We start from the raw sequence: 16,250 nt of genomic DNA, 5'->3' as shown, positions 1-16,250 counted from the left end.
GGAAAGAGAGGAATGCCAAACCTACCACCTACTCAAAGGACAGAAGCTCTAAAGCAAATATCTCAATTATTAAAAATGAGAGCTGTGGAAAAGGTACCATCTATGGAGCAAGGAAAGGGATTTTACTCCAGACTCTTCCTGGTACCAAGAAAAGAAAACAAATGGAGGCCTATTCTAGACCTGTCCGCTTTAAACACATTCCTCATTGTTCCAAAATTCAAAATGCTGACCCTACAGCAGCTTTTTCCCATGCTGGGCAAGGAGTCTTGGCTGGTAACTCTAGATCTCAAGGAGGCATACCTGCACGTCCCCATACGACCAATTTGCAGAAGATACCTCAGATTTCTTGCAGGATCAGAGCATTATCAATTCTCAGCATTGCCCTTTGGCTTATCTACTGCCCAGAGTGTTCACGAAATGCCTGGCATCAGTAATCGCTCATTGCAGACTTCAGGGGATTCAAATTTATCCCTACCTGGACGACTGCCTGATACAAGCGGACAACAAAAGCAAGCTAACAGAAGACTTACAAAGAGTCATTTACCTGCTGCAAGCCCTGGGATATACAGTCAATATAAAAAAGTCAAGGCTGATTCCATCCCAAAGAATAACCTTTCTGGGTGCAGAACTGGACACATCAAAACAAATGGCATTCCTAACTGCAGAAAAGAAAGAGCAACTACCTCTTTATTTCTTGGCATTAACAAAGCAGAACCATCTAACTGCAAGAAATGTGCTACAAGCTCTAGGCTTCATGGCATCCTGCATAATACTGGTCCCTCATGCCAGACTGCATATGAGAAAGCTACAGTGGTACCTAAAGAATTTGTGGTCCCAACACAAGCACAGCCTAGAAACCAAAATTCCAATAATCCCATGCCTGAAGCAAGAGTTCCTATGGTGGGCTCAGGCCTGTCAATCAAACACAGGATTGCCCTTCTGCAACAGTCAACCAAGACAAACCATCACGACAGATGCCTCAGACCTCGGTTGGGGGCACACATGCTGGGCAAGTGCATTCAAGGCCTATGGACTCAAGACCAGCTGCACCTGCACATAAATCTAAAGGAAATGATGGCAGTAAAATTGGCAATCCAGTCATTCAGACCTTTTCTCCAAGAAGGTCAGTTGATGATAAGGACAGACAACACCACAGTTATGTGGTACATCAACAAACAGGGAGGCACACATTCATATCCTCTATGCCGGCTGGCACTGGACCTATGGGATGTGGCTCTGAGCTACAACATTCAGTTACAAGCAATTTTTGTACCGGGGAAGGAAAACATTCTAGCAGACATACTAAGCAGGACTACCACAGATGCCCACGAATGGATGCTGCATCCCATCTTCAAAGCCATCACAAGAGAATGGGGACTACCACAAATAGACTTGTTTGCATCCCCACTCAATCACCAGCTAAAGAAATTCTGCACAAGGACGTACCACCCACTTGCTTGGAAGGTGGACTCCCTATCTTTCAGTTGGAAAAACCTGACAGCATACGCATTCCCACCACTTCCTTTGATGCACAAAGTGCTTCTGAAGATCAAAAGGAACGTCCAAGGATCATTCTGATAGCTCCAGACTGGCCAAGACAACATTGGTATCCATTGCTGAGGAGCATGTCTCGGGAACAAATATGGACACTCCCCCTGATCCCATTGCTGTTAACACAGAACAACTACAGCATCCTGCATCCAAACCTGAAGACTCTGCAGCTAACTGCCTGGAACATTACATAACAGCAATTAACCCAAATTTATCCCAAAGGGTTAAAGACATAATCCTGGAGGCTCGTAGACCTTCAACAAGAAAGAATTATGCAGCAAAATGGAAAAGATATCTCATTTGGAGTACTGCAAAGGGGCAAGATGTGACACTGGCGAACATAGCCAACATCCTGGAGTACTTGGCAGAGCTCTTCCATACAGGCCTGTCCTATTCTTCCATCAAGATACATGCATCAGCTATTTCAGCAGAATACAGCTTGGATCCTCCCGTCTTCTCTCATCCTCTGTTCAGACAGTTTCTGAGAGGAATTAAAAATGTGAAACCTCCCAGGAAACCTCCATTGCCAGCATGGGACTTGAACTTTGTGCTAGAAAAATTGACGCTTCCCCCTTTCGAACCAGCAGCAACAGCAGAATTACAATACTTATCCTGGAAGACTGCTTTCCTGCTGGCAATAACTTCAGCAAGAAGGGTCTCTGAACTACAGGCATTAATGGCAGTGCAACCCTTCCTGATCTTCCATCAAGATAGAGTGTCCATGAGAACAAATCCTACATTTATGCCTAAGGTGGTATCCAGAGTCTCTTTAAATCAGGCTATCCACCTACCTACATTCTTCCCCAACCCACAGAACAGGGGAGAAAGACTCTTGCATACCTTGGATGTACATAGACAATTACGCTACTACCTGGACAGGACAAAAAACAATAGAAAAACTGACCAGCTTCTGGTAGCATATGCAACAGGAAAGGAAGGGAAAGGAAGGAAAACCAATTTCAAAACAATCTCCAAATGGATAGGAAATTGCATTAGATTTTGTTACTCCTACCATGGAAAGAAAACTCCAGAGAACATCAGGCCTCACTCCACAAGGGCTACAGCCACTACCACAGCTTTCTTACGAGGAGTGGCTACCAAGGACATTATAGAGGCTGCTACTTGGACCTCCGTGCATACATTTGCCAAGCATTACAATTTACCTCTATACTCTAGATCCCGAGCAGGTTTTGCCACTGCTGTTTTGCAAGGGATCCTAACTACACCATAATCTCTACTCTTTTCCTCCTCCCCTAGTTTAGCTATGGTATTCTACCCATTTGTAAGGACTGCAGATGCATCCTTGAAGGACATAGTACAGTTTTGTACCTACCATAAATGTAGATGTCCGATAGGAATGCATCTGCAGTCAGGATTACCCACCCACCTTCCCCTCTGAGGTACTCCTAGGGTATTTGCCAACCTTCAGCTAGCTTGGGGGGATCTATTATGGTGTATTTGTTTGTATATATGTACATACATGCTTATTTTATGTGTTTGCTCTCTACTATTTGGAAACTTTGGCATTTATCCAAATTTAGCCGTCCAAGAGGGCACCTGGCATCTGGGGCAAGAAACACTGAGGAAAATGGCGTCGGCTGATGCCTTTATACCCGAAGAACTGCCGCAATGACGTCGGGTGAAGTGCGACACCAGCCGAAGCCAGACCCAGACTTTGGAATCCGGCCGACTGAAGGGCTGCCTGACGACAGGACAACCCATTTGTAAGGACTGCAGATGCATTCCTATCGGACATCTACATTTATGGTAGGTACAAAACTGTACTTTCACTGAAATACTGCACTTGGAAAACGGTCCTCTTGGTGGCCATTACCTCTGCCAGGTGGGTCTCCGATATACAAGCCTTTATGACCCCCCCCCCCTTCTTGTCTTTCCACAAAGACAGGGATGTTCTTCGTGTTTCACTGTTGCAGTCATTACATTAGGGGTAATCTGCTGGCAGGTTGCCCTCAGTCGGCCTGAATATCAAAGTCTTGGGTACTGCGTCGGTTGCTGTCACCTCTTCCATGATGTCAGGTCGTCAGGGTTATAAAACGTGCAGCAGACGCCATTTTATTCCGTCTTTCTTGCCGCGCGGTGCCCAAAGCAGAAGCAGTTCGCAAGTGCTGGTCGGCCGACTCCTGAAAGTTTCACATTTGAGTTTCAGAACCGAAGTCTTCAACTAAAGCTAAGTACCCCGTTGGGGAAACTTTTTCTTACTCCTTACCGATGTCAGTAAAAGTTAATAATTGCATTACTTGTGGGAAGCATATACCTCATAAGGATTTTTATTTGTACTGTATTCCTTGCCTAGGCCCAGATCATAACCTGCCTTGCTGTCGGTTTTGTGCTAGATTTAACCAACACACTATTAAGCGTCTGTAAATTTTTGCTTCAAAATATTTTAGATCAAGATTTAATTACCCTGAAATGTCATCTGTTAGCAATCAGACTACTGGAGTTCACAAAAAAAACAAAGAAAAAGAGACAGGCCGTCAAGGTCCAAAACCGATGAAGCTTCTCCTAAGACAGTCGCCGGTAGTCAGTGAGGTGCGTTCGCAGCCCCTGATGCCCGCTACTTTTGAGTCGCAGGCCTCTAACGAGACCCATGCGGAGTCCTGTATGCCGCGAGATTCTCAGAGTATTGAACCCGCGGATGTCTCTCCCTTGGATGGGTCCGGAGCTGCTGAGCAGGCACAGGCTTCTGAGGGTGATGTTCATCGTGTTTCACTGTTGCAGTCATTACACTTGGGTTATTCTGCTGACAGGCGACCCGCAGTCGGCCCGAGTTCCAAAGTCTTTGTCCGGAGTCAGTTGCTGTCGTCTCTTCCCTGACGTCACTGCGCCAGGGGTATAAAAGTTGCAACCAATGCCATTTTCTTCAGTCTTTCTTGCCGCGCGGTGCCCGAAGTAAAAGCAGTTCACAAGTGCCGGTCGGCCGACTCCTGAGATTTTCAAAATTGAGTTTCAGAACCGAAGTCTTCAATAAAGCTAAGTACCCCATTGTGGAAACTTTTTCTTGCTCCAGACCGATGTCAGTAAAAGTTAATAATTGTATTTCTTGTGGGAAGCAAATACCTCATAAGGACTTTCACTCTTAATGTATTCCTTGCCTAGGCCCTGACCATGACATCACTAGATGTCGGTTTTTTGCTAGATTCAATAAAAGCACTATTAAACGTCTGATTGATTTTGCTGTACATTATTTTGGCCGAAGTTTTAATTACATATTGCCGTCAGAACAACCGACGACCGGAATTTATAAAAAAACGGAAAGACAAAGAAAAGGACAGGCATCCGAGGTCCAAAACAGACGAAGCCTCTTCTAGGCCAGTTGCCGGTTCTTAGTGGGGCTCTTTCGCAGCTCCTGACACCCACTACCTCAGAGCCACAGGCCGTAACGACAGCCATGTGAAGACACCGAGGCCTGTGGAAACTCAAGGTATTGGGCCTATGGAAACTATACCCTCAGATGGGTCCGGAGCCGCTGAGCAGGCATCGGCTTCTAAGGGTGTTTTCAGACCTTCACAGCTTACAATTAAGCCCAGTACAGCAGCAAAGGCAAAGTCAAAAACACCATTAAAAACAAGCAAACAAGTACAGCATTCTTCTGAACAGTCATCTATGCCAAAGAAACAGATGCTTAAAATGGCCGAAGACCTTATTACTTTAATCTGGGGTTCCCATCCCCCTCCTGACAAAAGGCCTAGGCAAGATACTGATTATGATTCCTCTGACCAGGTTTCTATTTCCTCTGACTCCTCTTCTGATCAGGGATATTCACTCCCTCCCTATGAGGACTCTGATGCAGAAGAGTCCATACTCTTCAGCCTCTCCGCCTGAGGATTATTCCTTTGGGGAAACCCTGCACACCATGAGGGAGCATTTCCATTGGGAGAGACAGGATTATTCAGAATCCAAGAAAAGGCTCAGAGACTTCCTTTTATTACCTCAGCACAGGCCCCTGGCTATCCCCCCTGTGCTTTATATTGTTGTTGATGTTTTTTCTGAATCCAGTCTGTCTCCTGATTCTTTACCCCCTGCACCAGTCAAGCCAGACAGGTACTACAGAGTCCCTGACTCTCATAAATTTCTTTACAAAATCTCTGCTGCAGACCCAGAAACAATTTCTCAGGGTCCAATAGGGGTTAAGGCTTCCACTGCTAAAAATCCTGTCCCCTTGGATAGGGATTCCAGAGCTCTGGACAGATGGGGGAAAAAGTTTACACTTCTTCTACTTTAGCTGTAAGAGCTTTAAACTGTCAGTTTCACATGCTTAAATACCAACAGTACCTCATGTCATTGTTAAAACAGAAAATGGTTTCAAATACAGAAGGTCCTGACAGTAAGGAAATGCAGGATTTATTGCATGCAGTTGAACAAGTGGGAAAGCATACTCTGCAATGTGGTTTTGATTCATTAGAGGCTTCTTGTAGAGCCGCAGTTACAGGCTCTGTTATTCGAAGGCATGCTTGGTTGAAAGAACAAAGTTTACCTGACCATGTTAAAGTAAAATTATTGGATGCTCCATTACAGCATGATACTTTGTTTGGTGTTAAGGCAGAAGAGGTGTGAAAGAAAATGGAGGATAAAGCAAAGTCAATGCAGACAGTGAAAGATTTCTTACAGGTTCAACCACCTAGATTTAGCAGAAACTGGCCTTCAAAAAATTGGTCCTTTCCAGTGTCAGGCCACAAAGAGGCAGATGCAGACGCCCAAGAGGCAGATCTCAGCCTCAAGGCTCCTACCGACCTAAACAATGGGGTGCTTCAGCCCCCAAAGGAGGGGGAGACAAATCACAACCTTATAGGAAACAGTCCCAATGACTTCCCTCTGCAAATGTGAAGCACTTACCTTTTGACCGCACTCCTAGGGGGGAAGCTAGCACCTTTTAAAATTGGCACATGATCACCCAAGACCAATGGGTGCTGAATATTGTTTCTCAGGGTTACAGGTTCCACTTCCACACGCTTCCAAAACCAAAAGGTATGCCAGACCTGCCAGAAAACCAATGGGCAAAGGCACAAAAATAAATTGCTGCTCTTATGGACATGGGAGCTATTCAAATAGTTCCACAGCAAGAACAGGGACAAGGATTTTACTCAAGACTTTTCTTAGTACCCAGAAAGGACAAAGCCTGGAGACCAGTATTGGACCTGTCAATCCTAAATACTTTCCTGGATGTTCCAAAATTCAAAATGTTAACACTACATCAACTTCTGCCCATGCTGGGCAAGAAGGCTTGGCTAGTTACTTTGGACCTCAAGGAGGCATACCTGCATGTCCCAATCAGACAGTCTTGCAGAAGTTACCTCAGATTCATAGCAGGCTCAATGCATTACCAATTCTCTGCACTGCCCTTTTGCTTATCTACTGCGCCCAGGGTCTTCACAAAATGCCTGGCACCAGTAATTGTATTTTGCATACAAAAAGGAATTCAAATATATCCCTACTTGGACGACTGCCTTATTCAAGCAGAGATATAAAAATATACAAATGAAGAACACCAACTGCTGCACGTTTGAATTTTTTAATTCTGGTACCTCGGCCTTCGCCTTCTCCTGGAATACAATTTACATAACAAACACCACCCATTTTTAAAGAACATTTTGATTGAATTATTGATGCACCATCCCCTAATTATACAATTAGGCTCACTTTATACTATTTTACAACACCTATCTGGCATCTTTCCCTCCAATACATGAAAATGTACATATAGTTAGTTGGAAAAAATGTGTGTGACAATTAATACATAATATAAACAGTATTTTGGCTTCTTCCTTTCTTCCCTATTTAAGCTTTGATTAATATATACATAAATATAAATACTGTTATAAAAAATACATATATTAATTTGCATTTGACCCTAGTGTACAAATCAGTCAAAATTTTTTATTAATAACATTTTGTTAACAGACAGTTCCTCTATTCAATTATTCCCTGTTTTTCGAGAAATATGTGGAAAATACATTACACTTCCATATTCATTCCATTGGGAAACAATGTTTTTAAATTGAGAATGAACCTAGATTCCATCAATAGTAATTTTTTTTTATATGGAAGTGTAATGTATTTTCCACATATTTCTCGAAAAACAGGGAATAATTGAATAGAGGAACTGTCTGTTAACAAAATGTTATTAAAAAAAAAAAAAAAATTTTTGAATGATTTGTACGCTAGGGTCAAATGCAAATTAATATATGTATTTTTTATAACAGTATTTATGTATATATTAATCAAAGCTTAAATAGGGAAGAAAGGAAGAAGCCAAAATACTGTTTATATTATGTATTAATTGTCACACACATTTTTTCCAACTAACTATATGTACATTTTCATGTATTGGAGGGAAAGATGCCAGATAGGTGTTGTAAAATAGTATAAAGTGAGCCTAATTGTATAATTAGGGGATGGTGCATCAATAATTCAATCAAAATGTTCTTTAAAAATGGGTGGTGTTTGTTATGTAAATTGTATTCCAGGAGAAGGCGAAGGCCGAGGTACCAGAATTAAAATATTCAAACGTGCAGCAGTTGGTGTTCTTCATTTGTATATTTTTATATACCTGGATTTGTGAAGGAGTGGAGGAGTTGTGTTTCTTTTATTCAAGCAGAGAGCAAGGACATTCTTCTAAAGCATCTGGCGTTTGTAAAAAGATTGCTACTTTGCCTAGGGTATACAGTAAACGAAAAGAAATCAAAACTAGTGCCCTCTCAAGAGATAATATTCCTGGGTGCAAGCTTAAATACAACTGCCCAGATGGCTTATCTCATGCCAGACAAACAAAGGCAACTGACTCATTACTTTCAAATGATGGCAACAAAAACCCAGCTCCCTGCAAGAAAAATTCTGCAGGCTCTGGGCTTCATGGCATCCTGCATTCTACTAATTCCATATGCAAAACTGCATATGAGGAAGCTACTATGGTATCTAAAAAGTGTTTGGACTCAGCATTGTCACAGCCTGGACTCAGCATTGTCACAGCCTGGAGACAATCATAACTTTAATTCCCTGCCTACAACAGGAGTTTCGATGGTGGGCCCAGGCCTGTCACCACAACAAGGGACAGCCTTTCACTTTACCCACAGCCAGGCAGACAATAACAACTGATGCATCGGATTATGCCTGGGGGGCACATATGGCAGGAAAATGTATTCAGGGCACGTGGCCCAAGGAACAAATGCATCTTCACATCAATCAAAAAGAGATTCTAGCTGTACAGAATGCCCTGACAGCTTTCAAGTACTTACTACATCCAGGACAACTGTTAATAAAGACGGGCAATACCACAGTTATGTGGTACATAAACAAGCAAGGGGGCACACATTCCTACCCCCTTTGCAGGCAAGCCATGACTTTGTGGAACACAGCACTGACCTATCCAGTACATCTGCAGGCACAATTCCTGCCAGGAACAAAAAATACACTGGCAGACGAACTAAGCAGAAATCTCATGGATCCTCACGAATGGAAACTAAATCCACAGGTGTTCAGCATGATAACGAGGAAATGGGAACGCCCAGACATAGATCTTTTTGCCTCCCCTCACAATTACCAAATACAGAAATTCTGCAGAAGAACTTATCACTCTCAAGCATGGAAAGTGGATGCTCTATCATTCAGCTGGAAAGGCCTGACAGTCTATGCCTTCCCTCCGATGCCTGTCCTTACCAAAGTACTCCTAAAAGTCGGACAAGAAAGGCCAAAAGTGATCCTGATTGCCCCAGACTGGCCACACCAGCACTGGTACCCAATCCTAAAGAGTTTGTCTCAAGGCCCAGCTTAGCCTCTACCTCAAATTCCTCATTTACTGACCCAACAAAACAGTCAGATTCTGCACAGTCAACTCAGAACCTTAAATCTGGCAGCATGGCAGATAATGTAGCCACTCAGACTGCACCTCTCTCTAAAGCTGTTATGGATGTCATTTTAGAAGCCAGGAGGCCCAGTACTAGGAAATCATATGCAGAAAAATGGAAGAGATTCTGTGCTTGGAACCAGACACAAGGGCTCAAACCACTTGTCCCTAATATACCTGAGATTTTACAATACCTAACTGAGATGCTGGACAAAGGCCTATCTTTCTCATCAATTAAAATCCATGCCGCTGCCATTTCAGCTCATTACAATATGGAACCTCCTGATGTTAAGTTGTCTATCTCGCCTTCATTCTTGCTGGATGGGTTCGGAGCCGATCCTCGGCTCCGACTCAGCCTTTTACTAAAGCTCGAGAGCTATTTACTGGCTCGAGGCCTCCCCTTATCCCACAATGCTAGGCATCAGATATCCAGATCTCGTTTGCCGCTTCAGCTACGAGGCTGCGTTTTTTTTACCGGCTCCAGGTCGTATAATTCTTTATTGTATTTTTTGCTGCCAGTTTTGTGTAATATTTAGTTATTCTTCCCTATTAGTTTAATTAGATTGTGTACCCCTTTAGATCCCACTTAGAAACTCTTTTTTCATTTGTTAGAGTTTTCTTCACCCCCCCTCACCCTTTAGGGTAGTGTTAGGCCTAGTTAGCTGCCTTTTTCTAGTCTTATAGTCATCTTGTACGATATATATATATATATATATATATATATATATATATATATATATATATATATATATATATTTTGTTAGTGATAACTGTTGTGATTTTAGTGGTATTGTTACTGTTAGTTTTACCTAGTGTGTGTGTGTGTGTGTGTGTGTGTGTATTGTTTTAAGCACTAGTTAACTTTCCTTGGTATCTCTTCTGTAATTTGTCTAAAGATACCAAGGTCTCAGGTTTCAAGAAGTGTGACTCGTGCTGTCAGAAGATGTCTCTGACAGACGGTCACACTTCTTGTGTTTATTGCTTGGGCCCCCTACACCTGCAGGACTCCTGTTCGGTCTGTCATGCCTTCAGTCCGAGAGTCCTGCAGAAGCGTAGGAATAAGCTCATTTTAAGGGGCTTGTTAAAGCCAGAAGTATCCCCAGCCAAGCCTTCGTCGGGGAAATCCTTAAAGGCCGCCAAACCGTCGGCTCCCTGTTTGGAGCCGACGCCGAGCGGAGCTTCTGCCTCCTAGTCGGTTCCGGCTGGAGCCGACACTTCGAGACCTCAGTCGGCTCCGACATTGCTTTCGGAGCCTTCTCTGAGCCGAAAGCGTTCGAGGTCTCCCTCGTTAGTCTGTTCGTTCGGCTCCCAGGTCTCCATTACTTCAATCGGAGCGGAGCCATAGATCCCATTCCTCTCTGTCCTCCAGGCTATCTGATCATGACTTGGAGAGGGTGGTCAGTAGGCTCCTTAAGTCGCAGGCACTGGCCAAAATGTTGACTAGCCCTTCTCAACAAACTGTGGCTATCCCTGTGTCTTCAACAGTTCCTCCTCCGACTCTACCACTGTGTTCGGAGCCGGAGCTTGTTGGGGCTCGAATCGTCGGAATGTCTGAGCAGATACCACACCTTTCGGCTCCCTCGTCGGCTCCGATCTCTTCAATGGTTCTGTCCTTGGAGGGATCTGGGCGCTGAGACTCCCTCGTCGGCTTCGAGGGGACGAGTGGCATTGGACCGTTGTCCGACCCTGTTCTCCCTCTCGGGGCCTCGGCACAGGTGAGCTCGGCCCCGACATCGGCCTCGGAGCCGTCCCTCTCGGTGCCGGGAGGGGTTCACGTCTCTTCAGGGCGGGGACCATCTTCTCTGCCTGATAGGGGCGCCTTTGAGGTCATGAGGAGCGTGCTGACTCCGGTGTCAGCTCCGCGATCGACCCCTTCGGCTCCTCCTCCTATGGTGCCTGCGTCGGTCTCTGTCCACCCTCCTGACCACAAGCATGGAGAACAGGCGCTCCAGGTAGCCCCATTGGGTGTATCTTCCTCTTCCGAGGTCTCCCCTGATCATTCAGAGGAGCCCCCTCGGAAGAGAAAATGTAAGAGGAAACATGTTGACTCCCCTGAGTCAGTCACCTCAGACACCCGACTTGGAGGATTCGGAAGGGTCCCCAAGGTCCCCCTCTGAGGATGTCTCCTTCTCCGACATCCTTGAGATCCTTAGGCAGAGAGGGAACTGGACTGCCCTTAACCCTTCCGAGAGCGAGTCGGTGTACCTGGATGCGTTTGGCTCTCGCCCTTCCACCTCCTGGGTGTCTCCGCCTTTCGACCAGCTCATGGAAGTGGTGGCTCAGAAGCCGTGGAGGGCCCCGGACACAGTGGAACCAACTCCCCGCAGGCCCACAAAATTCATTACAGCCCCGTCCGACAAACAGTTTCTTACAAAGGGTGTCCCTGTTGATGCCATGGTGGTTGCAGCAGCCACTAAGAAGGAGTTGGCAGACCCTTCTGTACCTGTCCATCCACCTAATAAAGAATCTAGGACAATGGACAGGTATGGGAAGCGGATGTTTTCTTCAGCGACTTTTTCGCTGAACTATCTGTGCCATTTCACCCGCCTTCAAAGGGATCTCCTTAAGGAACTGGGTGATACCCTTCAGGATCCATCTGCTGTGGGGTATCAGGAAAAGATCAACTCCCAGCTTGTGACCCTTTACTCTATAGTCAACTCCTCCATGCGGCTCATTTCTTATGCAGCCGATGGGGCGAGTAGGGCCGCAGGCACTGGTGTGGCTTTGAGAAGACATGCCTGGATGCGGTTATGTAACTTTGTTGACCCCTTTAAGGCATCCTTCACCAATACCCCCTTCGATGGTTCGGCTTTGTTTGGACCACAGGTGAAGGATATCCTTACCAGGTGTGAGCAGGAAGGCAAGACTCTCTCTGCCATGAGAGTCCGTTTTTCTACTCCCTCTAGACCATACCGTAAAGGTCAGAAGAGTGGAAAAAATGTGGATTTGCTAACCCCAGGGACTCGTGCCTGACACACGTGGCGAGTTTACCTCCAGGGGCAGAGGAGGGAACAACAATAGATGCCGCCTGAGGGGCAGAGGGGGTCCGCAAAATCAAGGTAGCAGGGAAGCTTTCTCTGACAAACCCTTTCAGCACCCCTGAGGGGCTGCCCGACTGTCCACCCTCGGAGGCAGTCGGGGGAAGATTGTTACTGTACCCAGAAGCCTGGCGACTCCTCACACAAGACAAATAGGTACAGTCCATCATATCTGAGGGTTACAAAATCCCCTTTGTCCACACCCCCGTGCAAACAAACAGATCCCTTCTAGATGTTCCACCCGGTCTAAGGGAACAAGCAGTACTAGAAATTTCAAAACTGCTAGAAAAAAGAGCCATCAAGCCAGTCCCAGCAAACCAGCAAGGATCCGGGATTTACTCCAAGTTCTTTTTGGTACCAAAGAAAACAGGGGACTGGAGACCCATTTTGGATCTCAGCAGGTTAAGCAAATCTGTTCAAAGAATGAAGTTCCGGATGGTCATGCTTCAGTCCATTCTACCCTTTTTGGGTCCGGACAACTGGATGTGCTCCATAGAACTTCAGGATGCGTACTACCATATCAGAGTGAACAGACGCTCCAGGAGGTTTCTCCGCTTCCGGCTAGGAGCCAGTCACTATCAATTCAGAGCCCTGCCCTTTGGTCTCACCACAGCCCCCAGGTTGTTCACCAAATGCATGGCAGTGGTTACGGCTCACCTGAGACGGCGAGGATTCCAGGTGTTTCCATATCTAGACTACTGGCTCCTAACTGCTTCCACCAGGCATCAGCTAATCCGAGCCAGGGATTATACCATCCAAACTTGCTCCAAGCTAGGTATCTCTATAAACTTCGAAAAGTCTGCATTGTCGCCTTGTCAGTCTATAACCTTTATAGGCGCCATATTAAATACAAAAGAACTGTCGGCAAAACTTCCATTAGAAAGAGTATTAGACATTCACCGACATGTTCAAACGTTACTACAGTGCAAGAGAATTCAGGCCAGATTTGTACTGAAAACCTTGGGTCTCATGGCAGCAGCAATCACATTACTTCCCCTGGCTCGTTTTCACATGCGGATTCTTACAGTGGATGCTTTTTACCCAATGGTCCTTTCAACAGCTTCCAATGTCTCACAACATAATAATCACCCAATCATGCAAAGACCACCTTTCTTGGTGGATGGTCTCCCCTCAAGTTTTTCTGGGCAGACCGTTTGTCCTTCCTCCTCCGTTTGCCACGGTGACAACGGATGCCTCCCTGATTGGGTTGGGGAGGGGGGGCATTTTCAGGGCAGGACTGTCCAGGGCACTTGGCAACCCCTAAAGTACCATCTGCACATAAACGTCTTGGAGATGAGAGTGGTGCTTTTAGCGTTGCAAGCTCTTCAGGACCTACCGAGACTATTGCAGTTCAGACGGACAATATGTCGGTAGTGTGGTACATCAATAAGCAGGGCGGAACCAGGTCCTATCCCTTATGTCGAGAAGCACTCAGACTCTGGCAGTGGGCGATCTCCACTCAGCGGTTTCTGATAGCAATGTACATCCCCGGGAAGTCTAACGTCGTAGCGGACAGGCTAAGCAGAGCAATCTTTATGCCTCACGAGTGGTCTCTCAGTCAGTTAGTAGCAGACAAAATTTTCCGCAGATGGGGTCAACCTTGCTGCGACCTTTATGCAACCCCTCTCAAAAGCAAGTGCAGCGACTTCTTCACTCTCTTTCTCCTCCCAGGTGATTTCCCCAGAGACACTCTAGTTCACGGTTGGCCCCGGGGTCTTCTCTATGCATTCCCTCCTTTTCCCTTAATTCCAAAACTGATTCAGAAAGCGACCGCATTGGGATCCAGGATGATCCTCATAGCCCCTTACTGCCTCGACAAATTTGGTTCCCATTTCTGCATCGTCACTTGCTGGAGCAGCCCTGTAATCTGGACCCAGTGACAGACCTCTTGATCCATCAGTCGGGCGGGCTGCACCAATCCCTTTACTCTCTCAACCTCACAGCTTGGTTGCTCCACTTCCAGCCTTAGCTAGGCTTCCACATATTTCTCAGCCAGTGCGTGAAGTCATACTTTCTTTGCACAAATCTTCTGCTAGGAAGACTTATGCTAGTAAGTGGAAACATTTTTCTTTCTGGGCAGAGGCTAGAAAGATAGACCCCTTTACAGCCCCTGTCCATAATGTTTTAGATTTTTTGGCAGAACTTTTTCGAGCAGGTTCCTCGTCTGCCACCATTAGGGTCCAATTGGCTGCTATCGCAAATTTTCACGTTGGCCTATCAGAGTCCAGTATCATGTCCCACAAACTTTGTAAGGCCTTTAAGGGGACTATTTTACTTAGACCCCCGGTTAAAGATGCCCCCCCCTCCGTGGGATTTGAACTTGATATTAACTTCTTTGATTCTCCCTCCTTTTGCACCTGCGGCTTCTTGTTCCTTAAAGTAACTCTCCTGGAAGACTCTGTTCTTAGTAGCCATCACCTCAGCCAGAAGAGTATCGGAACTTCAAGCCCTTTGTATTCGTCCTCCTTATCTTATTTTTCACAAAGATAGAGTTTCACTCAGGACTAATCCTTCCTTTTTACCCAAAATACCCTCGGAGACAAATCTCAATCAGGCTATTGATCTTCCTGTCTTTTTTCCTAATTATTCAAACAGAGCTGGTCAAAAGTTGCACTATTTGGACGTTCACAAGCAATTACGTTTTTATTTGGATAGGACCAGACAGACAAGAAAATCAGATAAACTCTTCCTGTCCTATGCTGAGGGCAAGCAGGGCCTGCCAGTTTCTAAGGTAACCTTGTCCAGGTGGCTGGCCTCTATTATTACCTTGATCTACCAACTGAGACATAAAGAACTCCCTACAAAACCAAAAGCTCATTCCACCAGAGCATTGGCTATGTCGGTAGCTTTTCAGGTTAGACTTCCAATGGAATCTATTTTTACTGCAGCCACATGGGCCACTCCTCATACCTTCATTTCGCATTACAAGTTGGGTATGACCTCCAGGAGTCGAGCTGATTTTGGTTCCACTGTGCTCAAGAGTCTGTTTCAATGAGCCACCTAGGGCTAAGGTGCTAGGGACGCTGTCCCATCCAGCAAGAATGAAGGCGAGATAGACAACTTAACATTAAGAAGTTATATACCTACCATAACGTTCCATGTTAGTTGTCTTCATCTCGCCTTCTTTCTTGCGTCCCACCCTCCATCCCCCTAGCCTGGTTAGGACCGAAAAGAATCCCTTTTGAGGCCTTCTTCCTATGGTTGACTCTCTTTTTTTTTAGGTTACGTCCTCCTCTGTTTGTAGCACTGTAGGTAAACCTTGTGGTGGGAACAGGTGTTTTTTCCATGGTGTTAGCTCTACAAACGAGATCTGGATATCTGATGCCTAGCATTGTGGGATAAGGGGAGGCCTTGAACCGGAATATAGCTCTCGAGCTTTAGTAAAAGGCCGAGTCGGAGCCGAGGATCGGCTCCGAACCCATCCAGCAAGAAAGAAGGCGAGATGAAGACAACTAACATGGAACATTATGGTAGGTACATAACTTCTTCTTTTTTCACATCCTCTACTACGACAGTACCTCAGAGGGGCAAAAAATATAAGACCCCCAAGGAGAGCACCAGTATCAACTTGGGATCTCAATTTTGTTTTAGAAAAACTTGCACTGCCTCCTTTTGAACCAGCCAGCACAGCTGATCTAAAATGCTTATAGAAAACTGCTCTGCTCCTAGCAATAACTTCAGCAAGAAGAGTCTCAGAGTTACAGGCATTAATGGCTGTGGAACCTTTCATCATTTTTCACCAGGACAGGGTCTCTCTTAGGACAAACCCAACATTCATGCCAAAAGTTGTCTCCAATGTG

General features: G+C 45.5%; 1 protein-coding gene across 1 annotated transcript in view; it reads left to right on the top strand.

Annotated features, from left to right (window-relative positions):
- Window positions 1-16,250, top strand: part of EIF3D (eukaryotic translation initiation factor 3 subunit D) — a 1,307,751-nt gene that overhangs the window by 651,872 nt on the left and 639,629 nt on the right.

The sequence above is a fragment of the Protopterus annectens genome, chromosome 1.part0, assembly GCF_019279795.1.
Source record: "Protopterus annectens isolate FY-2018-M chromosome 1.part0, PAN1.0, whole genome shotgun sequence".
Classification (NCBI taxonomy): Eukaryota; Metazoa; Chordata; order Ceratodontiformes; family Protopteridae; genus Protopterus; species Protopterus annectens.
Note: the sequence above shows the minus strand (reverse complement) of the source record. Positions and strands in the feature narration are given on the sequence as shown.